Source organism: Lissotriton helveticus, chromosome 2_1 (assembly GCF_964261635.1).
Source record: "Lissotriton helveticus chromosome 2_1, aLisHel1.1, whole genome shotgun sequence".
NCBI classification, from domain to species: domain Eukaryota; kingdom Metazoa; phylum Chordata; class Amphibia; order Caudata; family Salamandridae; genus Lissotriton; species Lissotriton helveticus.
In genome coordinates, this window is record NC_136059.1 from 1717105676 (window position 1) to 1717119984 (window position 14309).

Here is a 14309-nt window from a genome sequence, read left to right on the forward strand (position 1 = left end):
TTATCTGAAGCATCAGGGACACAACAGGCTTCCAACCACCTTGCACATGCACCTGTACTCTGCCATCCGTAAGTTTACCATGCCAAGTGGTGCCACCCAGCAGTGAACCCTTTGTAGTTAATGTGAGGCTCTCTTCCAGCCTTTGTGGATCCAGAGGAACCAACGCATCACCCCTGCAGTGCAAATCTGAGCAGAACCCACAAATCCACACTTCTGCGTGGGTTGGACCCATTGCAAAGTCCTGCATCACCACAACAGTCCATCAGAACGACCACTGCGCATTGCATCCTTGGTGCAACCCGGGCATGGCCAGTTCTGGTAAGAGGGGTGGGGCAGGGAGGGGGTTATTGGGGGGGAGCCAACAGATGACAGAATAGGAAAATTAGGAAAAATTAAACCACTTACCTTGCGATCGCCGATCATCTTTCGACTCCCCCCCCCCCATTGCAAATAGCAAAGCAAGGTACAATGCTGAGAAGCCAAGGTACTGAACAGTGCATGCAAGATGAATGTGGGTGCTGAATGTATGTGTGTCTGTGGTGACATAATATATGGATGTAATTGTGCTGGACAGTTGTTTTGCTGTATACATAAACTGAGTGATACAATTCATGGAGCATTCTGGGTTCCCTTTTAGTAAGCCCAGGTCTGCCTGGTGAAGACATGAGGAGTACAGGAATACCCGCAGACAGATTTGTGGCTTGCTGCAGTGAGCTAGTGGGACACACTGGAGGAAAGGAGAAAGAGACTCCCCTTTTACACTTCAATAAGTCTGTTCTTTGATTCAGTGACAGATAACAAGGAAGGGGCCTGGACACATCTCAGGAAGGCGATGGGCTGATAAGGGAATCTTAAATAGTAGGGTTGAGAGTCCGGCATTAACCTTTTGATGCACATAACACTGTGACTGACACCCAGGTGTGAACTCTGACCCCTCGCCTTGCCTGTGTTGTGAGTCTAGCAACTTCAGAGTCTTTCCTGCTGTGAGAGGCCACAATTAAGAGGAAATAAAAGAAATAAGAGTGTGCACTTCAAAAAGAAGCAGAACCCAAACATAAAATAAAACTTCAAAGACCCAGGCCCTAAACATTGTTTGATGTCTGTAAATGAACTATAGGAAGGGGAGATTGAGACCCCAACATTTTTCATCTGCCAAGCTGCCAGACAGGCTGTGTGAGAAAGGAAAGCTTTGCAAGACTTCTTCGGGTGACCAGGAATGGGGGGATAAAACCTTCTATTCTCCCACTGGAAGAGGGGACATCACTGAGGGAAGCCAAGACCACCTACCCTGGACCCTGTAGCACCAGTGCTTTGCTGTTCGCCAAGACCAGTGTGCACAGTGAGGAAGAAAAAAGTATTGTAGGAGGGAGGGCAAGTGAGTAACCCTACAAACAGGACTCCCTGTTTGAGGCATTAGGATATGGCTGTGAATCTATCAGGCTGTTGCCCTTGTGCAGGATTGATTTGGGGACCCATATGCCAAGAAAGAGCAGCTGTGAACTGAAACATCCATAGAGTAATATTGAGGGACCACCAAGCCCATTCTGCCTGGTTGCAGTGACCATGTATACCAGAGGGGGCCACAGTTGAAGTAATTTGAACGCCTTAGTGTTGACCTGTTATATCAGGAAGGGCCACTGTGGTCTGGGTGATTGCACCGGAGAAGTCTGCATTTCATCCAAAGGTCCTGTGGCAGACCTGTATGCCAGATGGGGCTGTCAGTGCTAAGTTGGTAAAGAAGAAACAGCCATTGCCTGGTACAAGCATGATGCTGTGACCATGTCATATCTGCCCCTTATCGACCCCCTGAGGACCTTGAAGGATGCAAAGGAAGATGTTGCAACATCGCTGTGTTGCGGTCGGGAGCTGAAAGACCAAACCCCCATCCTAGTGTGGGAAGACTAACTTATTGTGTCTATGCCGACTGGGAGTATCCCTGATCACTAGGAAAACCTGGCAGCACCACTCTGGAGAGAGCCTGAGCCTGCCGAGGCTGTTGTGTGTGCCGGGAAAAGACCAACATGCCAAGCAGGGTCAGAGCTTGCAAGGGCAAGTGGTCAGATCCCCTGCTGACACACTGAACACTTCCATGCTGTAGGAGAGGGAAAGATGTGAATCAGGTCTGTGGGCCCAGGGGGACTTGCTGCTGAATGTGCTGCTGCCTGCAACTGAGATACTTTTGAATAATTCCTGAGATTTAAAAGGGGGACATTTGAGTTCAGCCTTCTAGTGAGCATCCCCAGGATGCAGCCACTGTTCAATGGAGAAATACATCAACCACATTACAAGGAAGAGGGTAGGACAGGGATTTGCCTGACAAACATTAGAACTCAGACCTCTAGGGGGCTGTGTTGTTGCTTATAAATGTCAATATTCATTTGCATGTATAGAAATAAAACACTTCTTTTTATATAAAAACAAGGATTTGTTTGGACATTGCTTAATTCACAGTGCCATGTGCACTTTGAGTTATGAGTCGTGTTCACTAATCTGTATCTACACTTCTCCCTCGAGGGAGCCTTTGATTGCTCGTTCACAGTTACTACTGGGCACAAGGGGTACTTGGCTAGTTACTCAGGATCCATAGTAGGTCAGGCACTGGAACCGCAGAAATAAAGGGTAACATGTAGCAAACATCCATGTTGCTTGCCCTAAATAGCAAATTTTAGGTAATCACTATTTAAGGAATGCAAAACGGTATGTAAGAAAATAGAGATTGCCTAATAGCGATTTCTAAAGAACCGCAATTGTAATTAGGTAATCACTATTAGGTAATACTACTCCATTTGTTCCTGTGGGCCTGAAGGCCCATAGGTGCAAATGGTTTTACATTACCTAATTTGTGATTACCTAATTGGTAATCGCAAATTAGATAATGCAAATCCAAGGGTGCTGCACCTCAAAAAATGTGCACTTGTTAAATACAATGGCATGTGTGCACTACATGGCATTTTGAAAAATGCATTTTTGAGCATTTTCAAAAATTGCACATGGTTATCATCAACATGATGTCTGGCCGTTGGAGACATAATGACAGCCTAACACCGCCAGCAGTGACTTTGAGTACATAGAATGCACTTACATTGATTCAACTTGGGTCTGCCTCTTACTTTGTTGGGGCTAATGATATGGTGTTTTATGTGATTCAACAGGGTGATAACAATTAGGCTTGCAAGATTTATGCTCATATGCGCACCCATTCCTTGGGGTCCTATCTGCATCTTTGGTATATTCCCTTCAATATAAGGAATCTGCAAATTGACTGATATTTAAATGCATTATCGACCAGCTCAGGTGTGATCCTTTTTACATATTATCTTGCGTAGCCATCTGTGCCCCACCATTGGACCTTCTTGTATCTTCTTGATCTTCATGATTATGAGGAACTTTGTCTAAACACTTGATTTCGAATATTCCAGATAACTGTGACTTAGATGTGGAACGCCACATAGGCTGCTGATCCGGTTATTTTCTGGCTTTCCTTTTGCTGAGACTGACCTATTCAAATTATCAGTGCCCTGAAGAAGTCCTTTAGTAGGACGAAACACGTTGGCTGTATCGGTGTGAAAATTGATGTCTAGGACCACGTTTTAAAAGCAATAGAATTGGAATTTAAGAAACATTTTGAAGAATAATTGTGTTGTATACAGATTACAAAATAGTTTTTCTGTTCTTGAAATTGACGTGTGGTGCACCTGTGCTTATGTTTTAAATTGTTATGATCCGATGGGGCTTTGCATTGTGACGGTGGGTGAGTTACAGTGTGCACACAGACCCCGATAAGTATAGACGGGCTATAATATTAGAGGGATAGCAGTTCAGGTGCTGTGGATCTGAGGGTTCCACTGTCAGGCTTGTTTGTTTATGGAGTTCATGGTAATAGCATTTCCTAAAGGCCCAGATTGCATTTAGGAAATGCTTGGTACATCTGCTTAGGGAATCACAAATTGTGATTCCCTACTTGTAGTTACAATTTAAGGTAATCACAACTTTTTGAGATTTCCTAAAATTGCGACTACAAAGCCTCTCATACATCTTGAAAGACTATTTTGCATTCATAAATGGTCAAATCTAGCGATTTGCACCATTTGAGAACGCTGAATGGTTTTATACATGTGGCCCAAAAGGCCTCAGCCACCACGGTTGTGCCAAGTAGCTCTGTGTGCCCATGGCCTTCTGAAAGAGGTTCTGACTTGGGGTGGTGGTTTGAAAAAAGTTGTGTTTTCCCATTTTTTATGCCAAGGGAAATTTGGGCTCTGAAGGCATTTTGCAGCCAGTGCTTTCTTGGTTGCAGGGTATAACCAAAGGTCAGGTCCACCACTGCATATGGCCAATGGTCACAGAGTGAGCACAAAAAAAGTAAATTATAAAACATCTAGAAATTCACTGAAAAAACAGTAACAAAATGAGTTATAGTTTGGGCTCTGACATGTAAAACACTTGCATTCTCAAGTAACGGGGCATACATACATTGGTAAGTGTAGGGATTCACAAGATAATGAGGATCTATGTTTTCAGTTTAACAGCAGTCAAGTAGAAACGATGTTCACCTTCCCCGAGAGAGTCGATAATGACTATTACATCTGGCCTATCAAGCCTGGCATGCCTTTTTAATTATCTGGCTTTCTGTCGTTGTTCAGCAGTTTTGGAGTCTTTTGGTTCAGTCTACTCTACGCAGTCACCTACTGTGACATGCTGTCTGACTCTTATCTTGATCCGGGCTGGACAGCAAAGGTTTACTTCAGTTTCAGTTGTGTGGTGTACTCTGCTCCTCCAGTGAGTGATGACAATGTAGAAACAACATACTGAGTGCATTTCCTATGACTGGCAGCTGGAGCACTGACTTATTGGGTTGCTCAACATGGATTCTTGCTTTTCTGGCACACCCTTGCATGTTTTGCAACCCCATTTCTCTATTTGATTCTACCTCTTGACTCATTCCAAAAATATAAAGAAGTCATGTTCCAGTTAACATTTTCCTTTGGGAAAGTTTTAATATTGGACATAGCCTTGAACAGCAGATCCCAAAGCAAGAGGGAGATCACGTGCTTCCTGGGGATTACTTTTTATCTTCTGTAATCTAGGGTATATAAGTGACTCAGGGAGCTGCTTCAGTGCTTCTCAATATAGGGCCCAATTCACAGAACTAACTTAAGACAAAATCATTAACTTACTACCATTTTGGTATTCACAGAAGGCACTTACTTTTTATTTATTTATTATTTTTTTTTTTCTGGTTATTTTTTTATTTCGAAGAATGAACCACATTAATGTGTTTCAATGGTCGCACCAGTACACTTTAACCAATACATATATACATGAATCTTGCACACTGAATTTAGACCGGCCACTTCCACTGGTTAGCTGGAGGTTCTTCAATTAGGGGCTCCCAGGGTTTCCATTCTTTCATTTTTCGTGCCAATGAGAGTTCATTCTCAGCCTGTACAATGGCCTCCTCTATTTGACCACAGTTAAACCTTTCTTCCAACTTCTGCACATCTGGTTCCGTCTTCACCGCATTGAATCTTTCATTTATAATTTGCTCTGTGTACTTTCTGTAGGCTGCATCTTGGGGGACAGTCTGAAGTGTGGCGAGAATTTTTGTGTACAGGATCCTCAGGCGCTTGTGAGGGTTATGGGCGACTGCGAGACCAACTAATCCAGTTGTCTTTTTCAGGACCCCAGCCATGACTACACAGAAGGCACTTACTAATTTTGGTATTCACAGAAGGCACTTAGGCCAGATGTAGGAGCCAAAATACCGGTCGGTAACGGCCGATTTCGGCCGTTACCGACCGGTATTGAAGAATTGGCATGTAGGGACCATATTTTACCGATTCGGTAATTTTACCGAAACGGTAAATTTACCGAATCGGTAAAATACCGAATCGGTAATTTTACCGATTCAGTAAATTCGGGATGTAGGAGGGACTCTTCAGAGTCCTTATGGCCTTACAAATTCGGTATTTTACCACCCAAACCAATTGGGTGGTAAAATACCGAATCCAGGTGTGCATGCACATGTGTGCATGCACACCTGTGCCATGTGACAGACAGACATGTCCTTAGGGCATGTCTGTGTGCCACATGGCACACATGCCTGAATTCAGGGTGCCAGAGGGTGTCAAAGTGACACCCCCTGCACCCTTGCAAAAATCGGTATTTACCGAATCGGTAAATACCGATTCGGTAATGCCCATTGATTCCTATGGGCTTCAATGCCCATAGGAATCAATGGGCATTACCGATTCGGTATTTACAGAATCGGTAAATACCGAATCTTAATGATTCGGTATTTACCGAATCTAAAATACCTACATCTCCCCTCCTCTTTTTTACCACTTCTTAAATACCGATTCGGTATGAATCGGTATTTAAGAAGTGGTACAAAATATTTACCTACATCGGGCCCCTACTCATTTCGGTATTCACAGAAGTTAGGAGTCCTAACTTTACTACTCCTAAAGTGAGAAAAATCCTAACTTTAATACTTTCGGAATTCACAGAAGGCATTTAGGAGTCCTTAAGTTAGGAGTCGTAACTTTACTACTCCTGAAGTGAGAAAAATTCGAACTTTAAGACTTTCGGTATTCACACAAGGCATTTAGGAGTCCTAAAGTTAGGACTCCTAACTTCTGTGAACACCGAAATGAGTAAGTGCCTTCTGTGAATACCAAAATGAGTAAGTGCCTTATCTGAATACCAAAATGGTAGTAAGTTTAGGATTTTGTCTTAAGTTAGTTCTGTGAATCGGGCCCATAGTTTTCTAGTTGCTCCCTCTGAATGGGTCCTGTGCTACTGGAAGTTCTCCTGCTTCTCTTCCTGATCCTTCTTGGCCTTGATTTCTGGCTGGAATCAAGAGTTTTTTTTTTATCTGCAAGGATTGTTTCCTCAGGAGACTGGTTGTTACCAGCTAGCTTAACAATTTTTTTTATGCACAGAGTTATTTAAATTTAGTCTGGAGTCTGAGCAGGCCGGCCCTAGCCACAATCCTTATTAGATGATAATTAAAGATACAACCTGACATCAGCTAAAAGGCCAGCTCTAAAAAGATTTGACAGTGAGACATCTTACGGGCAGGGAGTGTAACATAAAGAGAGGTGTATGTATGTATGGATGGATGAACGCATTTATGTTTTGCTTCCAGGAATTTACAATATCTTGCCAAAGCTTAGAGAGTAGGTTATACTGAGATATTGCTAAGACATATCATTTGACAATTGAAGGTAATGTTCAGTGTTCCATTGACAGGTTGTTTAAGGTGTCTCTTTGTCTTGTAGAGTTTCACTACAGCCTGCAGTCTACCTTTACCCCAGAAGTGATGATTCAGAGTGTAGAATTCTTATATCTATTTGCTTTCCCATACCATTCCCTTTCACCTGCCTCTACCATTGGTTATTGTGTTCTAGTAAATGTGGTCACAGATTGTTTCCATTACATCTTATACACAAGCGGCTCTATTCACAAAGGTAAATTTACATGTGAGTAAATCTATGTTAGACCTGAACCTTTGCATACTTGCCTCCAGTTTTGCTGTATTTTGCCAACCAGTGTTAAACTGCATGTGCTTCTCCCTAAAGATATGGTTTGAGTGCCTTATGCACAATTGGCACATTTCATTTACCTACAAGTCCCTAGTAGAGTGAAATACATGTTCCCAGGGCCTGTAAATTAAATGCTACTACTGGGCATGCGGCACTGGTAGTGCCACCCACACAAGTAGAGTTTTTAAATATGTCTTAGGCCTGACACTGCAGGGTCTGTCTGTGCAGTTTACACGGCAATGGTATCTAGGCATTTAAAACCCCTTGCCATGCCTTAAACTCCCCTTTTATTACATATAAGCCACCACTGCTGTGTAACCAAAAGGTAGGAAATGTACTTTTTAGTATTGCATGTCCTGGTTGTGAAAAATACCCAAATGTATTTTCACTTCTGTGAGTCCTACCCCTCTGATCGGTTAACATTGTGAATTCTATATTGCATTTATAAGCTGTAATTCCAGATTGAGAAGGAGGAGATCTGTCATGTTTTAGTTCACTGGCATGGTAATGATAAATCTTCTTTACTGGTAAAGATGAATTTATCACTACACTTTTGAAAATGCCACTTTTAGAAAGATGGCATTCTTCTGCTCTTAGTCCTATGTGCCTGCAGCCTGTCTGAAATACACATCATGGGTGGGTGACAGTTGAACTTTGTACATTTGGTATCCACACAAACAAGATTCGTAACTTGCTCACAAAGAATGGGAATCTGATTAGGAATATAGACTTTGATATTGAGACTCCTATGTTTGCATACAAACGGGGTAAAAATGTAAAAGACCACTTCGTACATTCCTCTACACAAGCCATTACGAGGCAAAATACAGGAACACTTGAATCAGCGTGGGATCTACCCGAGATCAAAGGTCACTATAAATGTGGTAACTGTGTCGCATGTACTTTTACTACAGATGCAAATTCTTTTGAGCATGCCAATGTGAAACAAGTTCTCAACTTTTTCTCGAATTGTAATACCAGAAATGTTGTTTATTGTATACGGTGCCCTTGTCATTTGCCATACATTGGACAAACGCAACAACCGGTTAAATTTTGGATTGGTCAACACAGATGTAGAATAAGATGTTCAGTAATAAATGCTCCACTGGTATCACATTACAACGAAAAGAATCACCCAGCAGATGAAATCAAATGGCAGGGGTTTGACAAAGCAACAGTGCCAGAAAGAGGAGGTGACATATCACACATTGTATGAAGACTAAAATGCCAATGGTTTGAAACGACCAATTCTATAATTGAAGGACTAAATACAGCAGAAGAATGGCGTGATTTCGTGGCCACTCTAGCAAACTGAACGGTCCATATTGTGGAACCAGTTTCATAGATACACTGGTTAGAACACTAAGTCCAGGGAAATATCAGTAACGCATGCTTATATCTGTGTAATTGTGTGTTTATAAACAAGTAACCAGCATTATTTATGGAATTTCTTCATGTACCACTTTTCTTGTGTTTTCTCATGGCCATTCTAGCCAAATAAACGAAAATGCGGAACCACTTCATTTACACACTGGGTACAACAATTTGTCTAGCGAAGTAGCATCTATAACTACATTCTCTTTATTATAATTGGCGTTTATACTTGTGTATTCCCAGACATGTACCCTGCACCATCCCATCAGTTCATTTATGTGATCTGCTTTTAGAAAGTCTCCACTGTAAGTCCTATAAATCCGGTTCGCACACTTATACCTATGAGACACGTGATGACGAATCCCTTATAGTTAGCATAAAATCGCCCACCCCAATTGGTAAGTGCAGCAATGGTTATTTGACCATCCACAGGTTCACAAATAGAATACAGTTCACAGACGGCCACATTATGATGCAACCCTGTGTTATCATTTTTACAGGGCGCTCACACAGTTGACACGCATCAGGCCACTTCTTACTTATAAATAATTTTGCCTTGTACATCATTTTTACCCTCTTCCATCCCCATAATTTTATATTGATATGGTTCGGTAAAGCAATAGATGTTATTTACACCCTTTGACCTCCTCCTGAATTCACTTTCCCAATGCGATCAGGTCCAACTCCCTCGCGATCACAGAGTAATAGATAGGATGATGCTAACCTTGATCACTACCTGGGTCTCCCAGTCCTTGTTGTATTTTGGCAGGTTATACCGCCTATATTGCTGCCGAACGAGCCCCGCCCCTGTCATTTCATCTCAGGAGACTGACTTGCACGGTCTTCATTGCCTGACCTGTTGCGGCTGCACGTATCCCCGGAATTATCCCTGCTGCCACTGTGTCGCATCTGAGGTAAGAGCACAGTCAGCATTTCTCTCCCACCCAGCCATGGCCTTTAGACTCCCTGATTACAGCGTATTTCCCTTAACAGAAACAAGTCTACCCAACACGCATTGATCGTGTTTTCATCGTGTTTCACAACACTTGGCATATACGGATTGATGTGAAACAAGAAGCTGTTCATTTATATAAGCTCTTCCCGAAGACTGCCCCTCCCTTTCTCTAGGGTAAGTTGGTTGATTGTTTTCCTCATGAACCCTATGATTAATTCCATATTAGTTTGGTTTTAGTGCATTGTACACGTTTTTCTAACATGGAGTTCCTTTATTTTTCTATTCTTATTAGTTCCCGCTGGGTTCCCATGTGAGTTATCCCCATCCTTATTCTACCTTCACTTACCTTGGTAGCACCTCTTCACAGGACAGTCCAATCCTCGCTCAGGTATATATGTCCATCTTGCTCAGGTTCATATAATTCCAATTTTCTGGCTGGTTTGGCCCTACATGATTCACTCTATCCATTATCATTCCACAGATGGCCCTGCATTGATAGTTCCTGAAGAGACCCCTCAATGTTAACCGGGTTGAAAAACCATCAACAGTATTCAAAGCGAACCATTTACTAGCCTTGATTGTTATATCAGATGGCTGGTTTCATTCTGTACTAAGTGAATGGTTGACTTTTTCATTATGGAAACCTTTTTTCCATGTCACAAGATTTCATGCACAGTGTTTATTTATTATTTATTTGTACCATTTATAGACCGCACTGTAACCCTGCGGGCATCCATGCGCTAAGACAGCATACGGACCGGAAAACTAGGCGGATAGCTGGATGGGCACCACTGATATATAGTTACAGACCCAGGGAACAGACTTTGGGAAAGAGCCAGGTCTTTACTTTCTTACGAAATGGCAGTAAGTTCCGTGTTCTCCTAATTTCCAAGGGAAGGCTGTTCCAAAGGCGGGCAGCCGCCACACTAAAGGCTCTCCCCCCATGGTTGCTCTCTTTGTCCTTGGTATCCTGACCGAATAGGCAGATGCTGATCAAAGGTTACGAGTGGGTACGTACCATTGAAATCTGGGTTGGATCAGCTTCGGTCCTTGCCCATCAAGTGCTTTAAATGTTACGCACAAGGATTATGAGGTACATGTTCACTTGGGGACATTACGCACCTACAATAATTCTTTATGTAAATAGTTATGTATATAAATATTCTTAACTTACCAGTAATACGTTGTATTTGGTCTCACTTCTCATTTTGACATCCCTCCTACCCATATTCTATTGCCATTGTGCATTGCAATATTGTGTATTGTCTACAATTGTTTCCACAGGAACCACTGTTTCTGATAATAGCTAATGTACCCTAGTTCTTTGTGAGTAGGGTGTCACTTGTTGTCCTTACATCCCTGGTGTGAGTCTGGAGCAAGAGCTGGGCGTAAGGACCTCTGTGCATTTCAAAGCCCCTCTTTGAAGTCACTTTCACTTCAAAGGGACAACTGGGCATACGTCTGACCCTACAAAATCTGACATTACTGGATCTGTGAAGAAAGTCTGCCAAGAGGAAGGAGTGGTGCATGCTGTGTGCTGCAAGGACTGCCATTCTACTAGACAGCAGCTCTGGAAGAATTAGTTTTCTGATGTGCTGTCCTGCTACCTGCTACCCTCTGCCCTGCTGAGCAAGACCTGAACTCTTTGACTTGAACCCCAAGTGATCTCCAAAGGTATGCTGGCTTTCCTACTGTTTGAAGACTCAGGGATATCAAAGTCTTACATCCTGCTCCTCTGCCTGGCCCATGGTGCTCCTTAGAAAGTTGCAGTGCGCTTTATATGCAGCACTTTCATTCAGTGGAAGTGGATCCAGATACTTGCTCCAGTGTAACGAATGCATCCTCCACTGAGTGAAGCAGGGAACAGAACCAGCACATTGCACTTGGAAGCAGCACAACGCCATCAGAACTGACACATCTGAACTCCCACATTGCTGCCACTGCAGTGAGAGTTAATCGACGTATCCCCATGAGTGGGTGGAGAATCCCGTCAAATCGCAATCAGAACCAATGCATTTCAAAACTGGCGCGCTGTTTACGAAACCAGCACATCGCCATCATTATGTCGTGTATTTCTCACTGTGTTTTCTCCCTAATGGTAGCCTAACTGCAAGCAATAGCAGGCATTTGCTTTGCACGTTACAAAAGAACACATTTGTTTTGTGTTACGTATTTGTTTTTCAAATAGGCTGCACATGTTTTATTATTTAGTTCTCCTGCTGGGATTCAGAAGGAACATTTCATACAAGGTCAAAAACACTGTGCTCTGTTTTCTCCGTGGTCAGACATTACCACCTAGACATAATAGAAAAATCCAGCTGCGATTTCTAACAAGCAGTTCTTATCATATAAGATCGTCTTTGTTGTTTTGGAAACAGAGCGGACACATTCTCGCAGAGCAAAGGTCCTGAGGCGAGAGAGAGCTCCACTGCCTAAGTTGGAGAACAACTACATATGTATGCAGGTATGGGTCCCCGAACTAATCCCAGAGATCTATTACATAACTCTGTGTTTGTATAGTGAGGATAGGCTTAGGCTGATCTGTCTTTTGATATGACAAGGCGTTTCATTGTTTACAGTCTGTTGATTAGGATATTCACATTTTTGACCTGTATATGTCTTTGAATTGCAGCGCATTTATTACAAAATAGAGCACTATAGTTTCAATACATATTGTTAGGTTGATTCATGTTGCTTTTCTGTTTATTTTGGATATGTTTGAGTGAGACAACAAAAGGTGACGACCTGCTACTGTGATCCCTGAGAGGGTCTAGAGTATAGTGTTATGGGGTACCAATTTACTTGTTTGTCTGGAAAGGTTAAGAGAGCAAGTAAGGCACGATGAGCTAGTCTCGGTTTGGGCCCATAGGTACTGATGTAGCATGGTGTCTCAGTTCCTACACCCTGATGTTCTGTTGTCCCAAGCATAGTTCTGATTCCAAGCAGAATCCCTGCAACATTGCACAACCAACGTTTGGTCTGGTACTGAAACACTGGTCTCCTGAGTAGTGTATGCGCGTATCCACAATACCCTTACACATACAACTGGAGATGTATGTGGTGTGTGGGGTTAATCCTGCACAGTTTTTAGGAGGTACCTTTTACTGTTGATTTTTCAAGCTTGAAAGTTTCAAAGGATCATACCCATTTTTGTGTTGAACTTTGTTTTCATTACTGTTTTGCTTATGGCTGTACCACAGCCCATTGGTATTCCTATAAATTTCAGGCCAGCTGTCCATGCACACCTTACACAACATGAACTTACTAATCAGGGTGGGGCTTTTATCTTTGCAACAGAAGCAGGTCCTGCTGACTGATTTGATGTTTTTTATTCTTCGGTTGATTTTCCGGCTGTGGATGCTAATACTAACACATTGCATACATGAAGCATCAAATCTGTATAAACCTTATGCGCTCATGGAGATACCATTTTCTTACTAAGAACACCAAACTTGGTTCTGTGGTGCCCTCCCACACGTAGCTACACCTGTACACATGGGTCTCCTCACTAATGATGGGGCAACCTGGTCATCTCTAGCTGGATACAAGCCTTATCCTAATATGGCGGCTCTTATAAATTTGCAACCATGGGCTTTTTACGAATCTCTAGTTGCCTTATAGAGACATTAAACTCAATTCATTTTGTGCACCTTGCAAGCACGACCAGCAAGGATTGGGCTGCTGGGGCAAGCCCAGTTGCCTGCAGTGCCTTCAATAAGTCCTGTAATTGTTCATTCAGTAATGGGCAAAATACCCAATAATTGTGAGAAATTCTATTTTGGACTGCCCAAACAGTACACCAACTTGAAGCTGTGTTTCCCCTTACGGGACTACAAGACAAGCAAAGACTTTTAACTCTGTGCTTACCCCACAGAATGGTTTCCGCTATGGGAGACTGTAACACCTCAGGGGCAGTATTCGCTGCAGTCTATAGGATCAGTCATGGCGCTCCCTCAATGTCCCTCTTACCAGACATTTGAAAACAAATACAAAGCAAACACTGGGCAGCAGCTGCCCTGGATTTAAAGATGAAACTAATGAGAAATGTCCCAGCTAAGTCTGCGATGATTCTGTCAAACATTCAGTCAGTATTCAGACAGTATTTGTAAAGCGCAACAATTTAACCTCTAGGGCTATCCGGGTGCTGAGGGTGCCTTGTCTCCATCAAAAAGCCAGGTCTTCACATTAAAGTGAAGCAGCATCACTGACTATAAGCCAGCGGCTAACAGCAGTTGCAGTAGCCAACTGTGAACGTGAGTAGCCTATAATCAATGCTGATGTGTATACATCCTCAGAACACAATAATTTGGGAACCAGGCCTACTAAACCACCTCTTGGCCCACTGTGTTTTCTCCTTTATGTTAGCATAACTGTACATACTAGCCAGCATTTGCTTTGCACACCTTACAAAAGAACATGTTTGCTTTGTGTTATAT

At 42.7% G+C, this 14309-nt stretch overlaps 1 pseudogene; it reads right to left on the bottom strand.

The window, feature by feature from the left end:
* Window positions 1-5225: 5225 nt before the first annotated feature.
* LOC144819915 (NADH dehydrogenase [ubiquinone] 1 alpha subcomplex subunit 5 pseudogene) lies at window positions 5226-5693 on the bottom strand (annotated as a pseudogene).
* Window positions 5694-14309: the final 8616 nt, after the last annotated feature.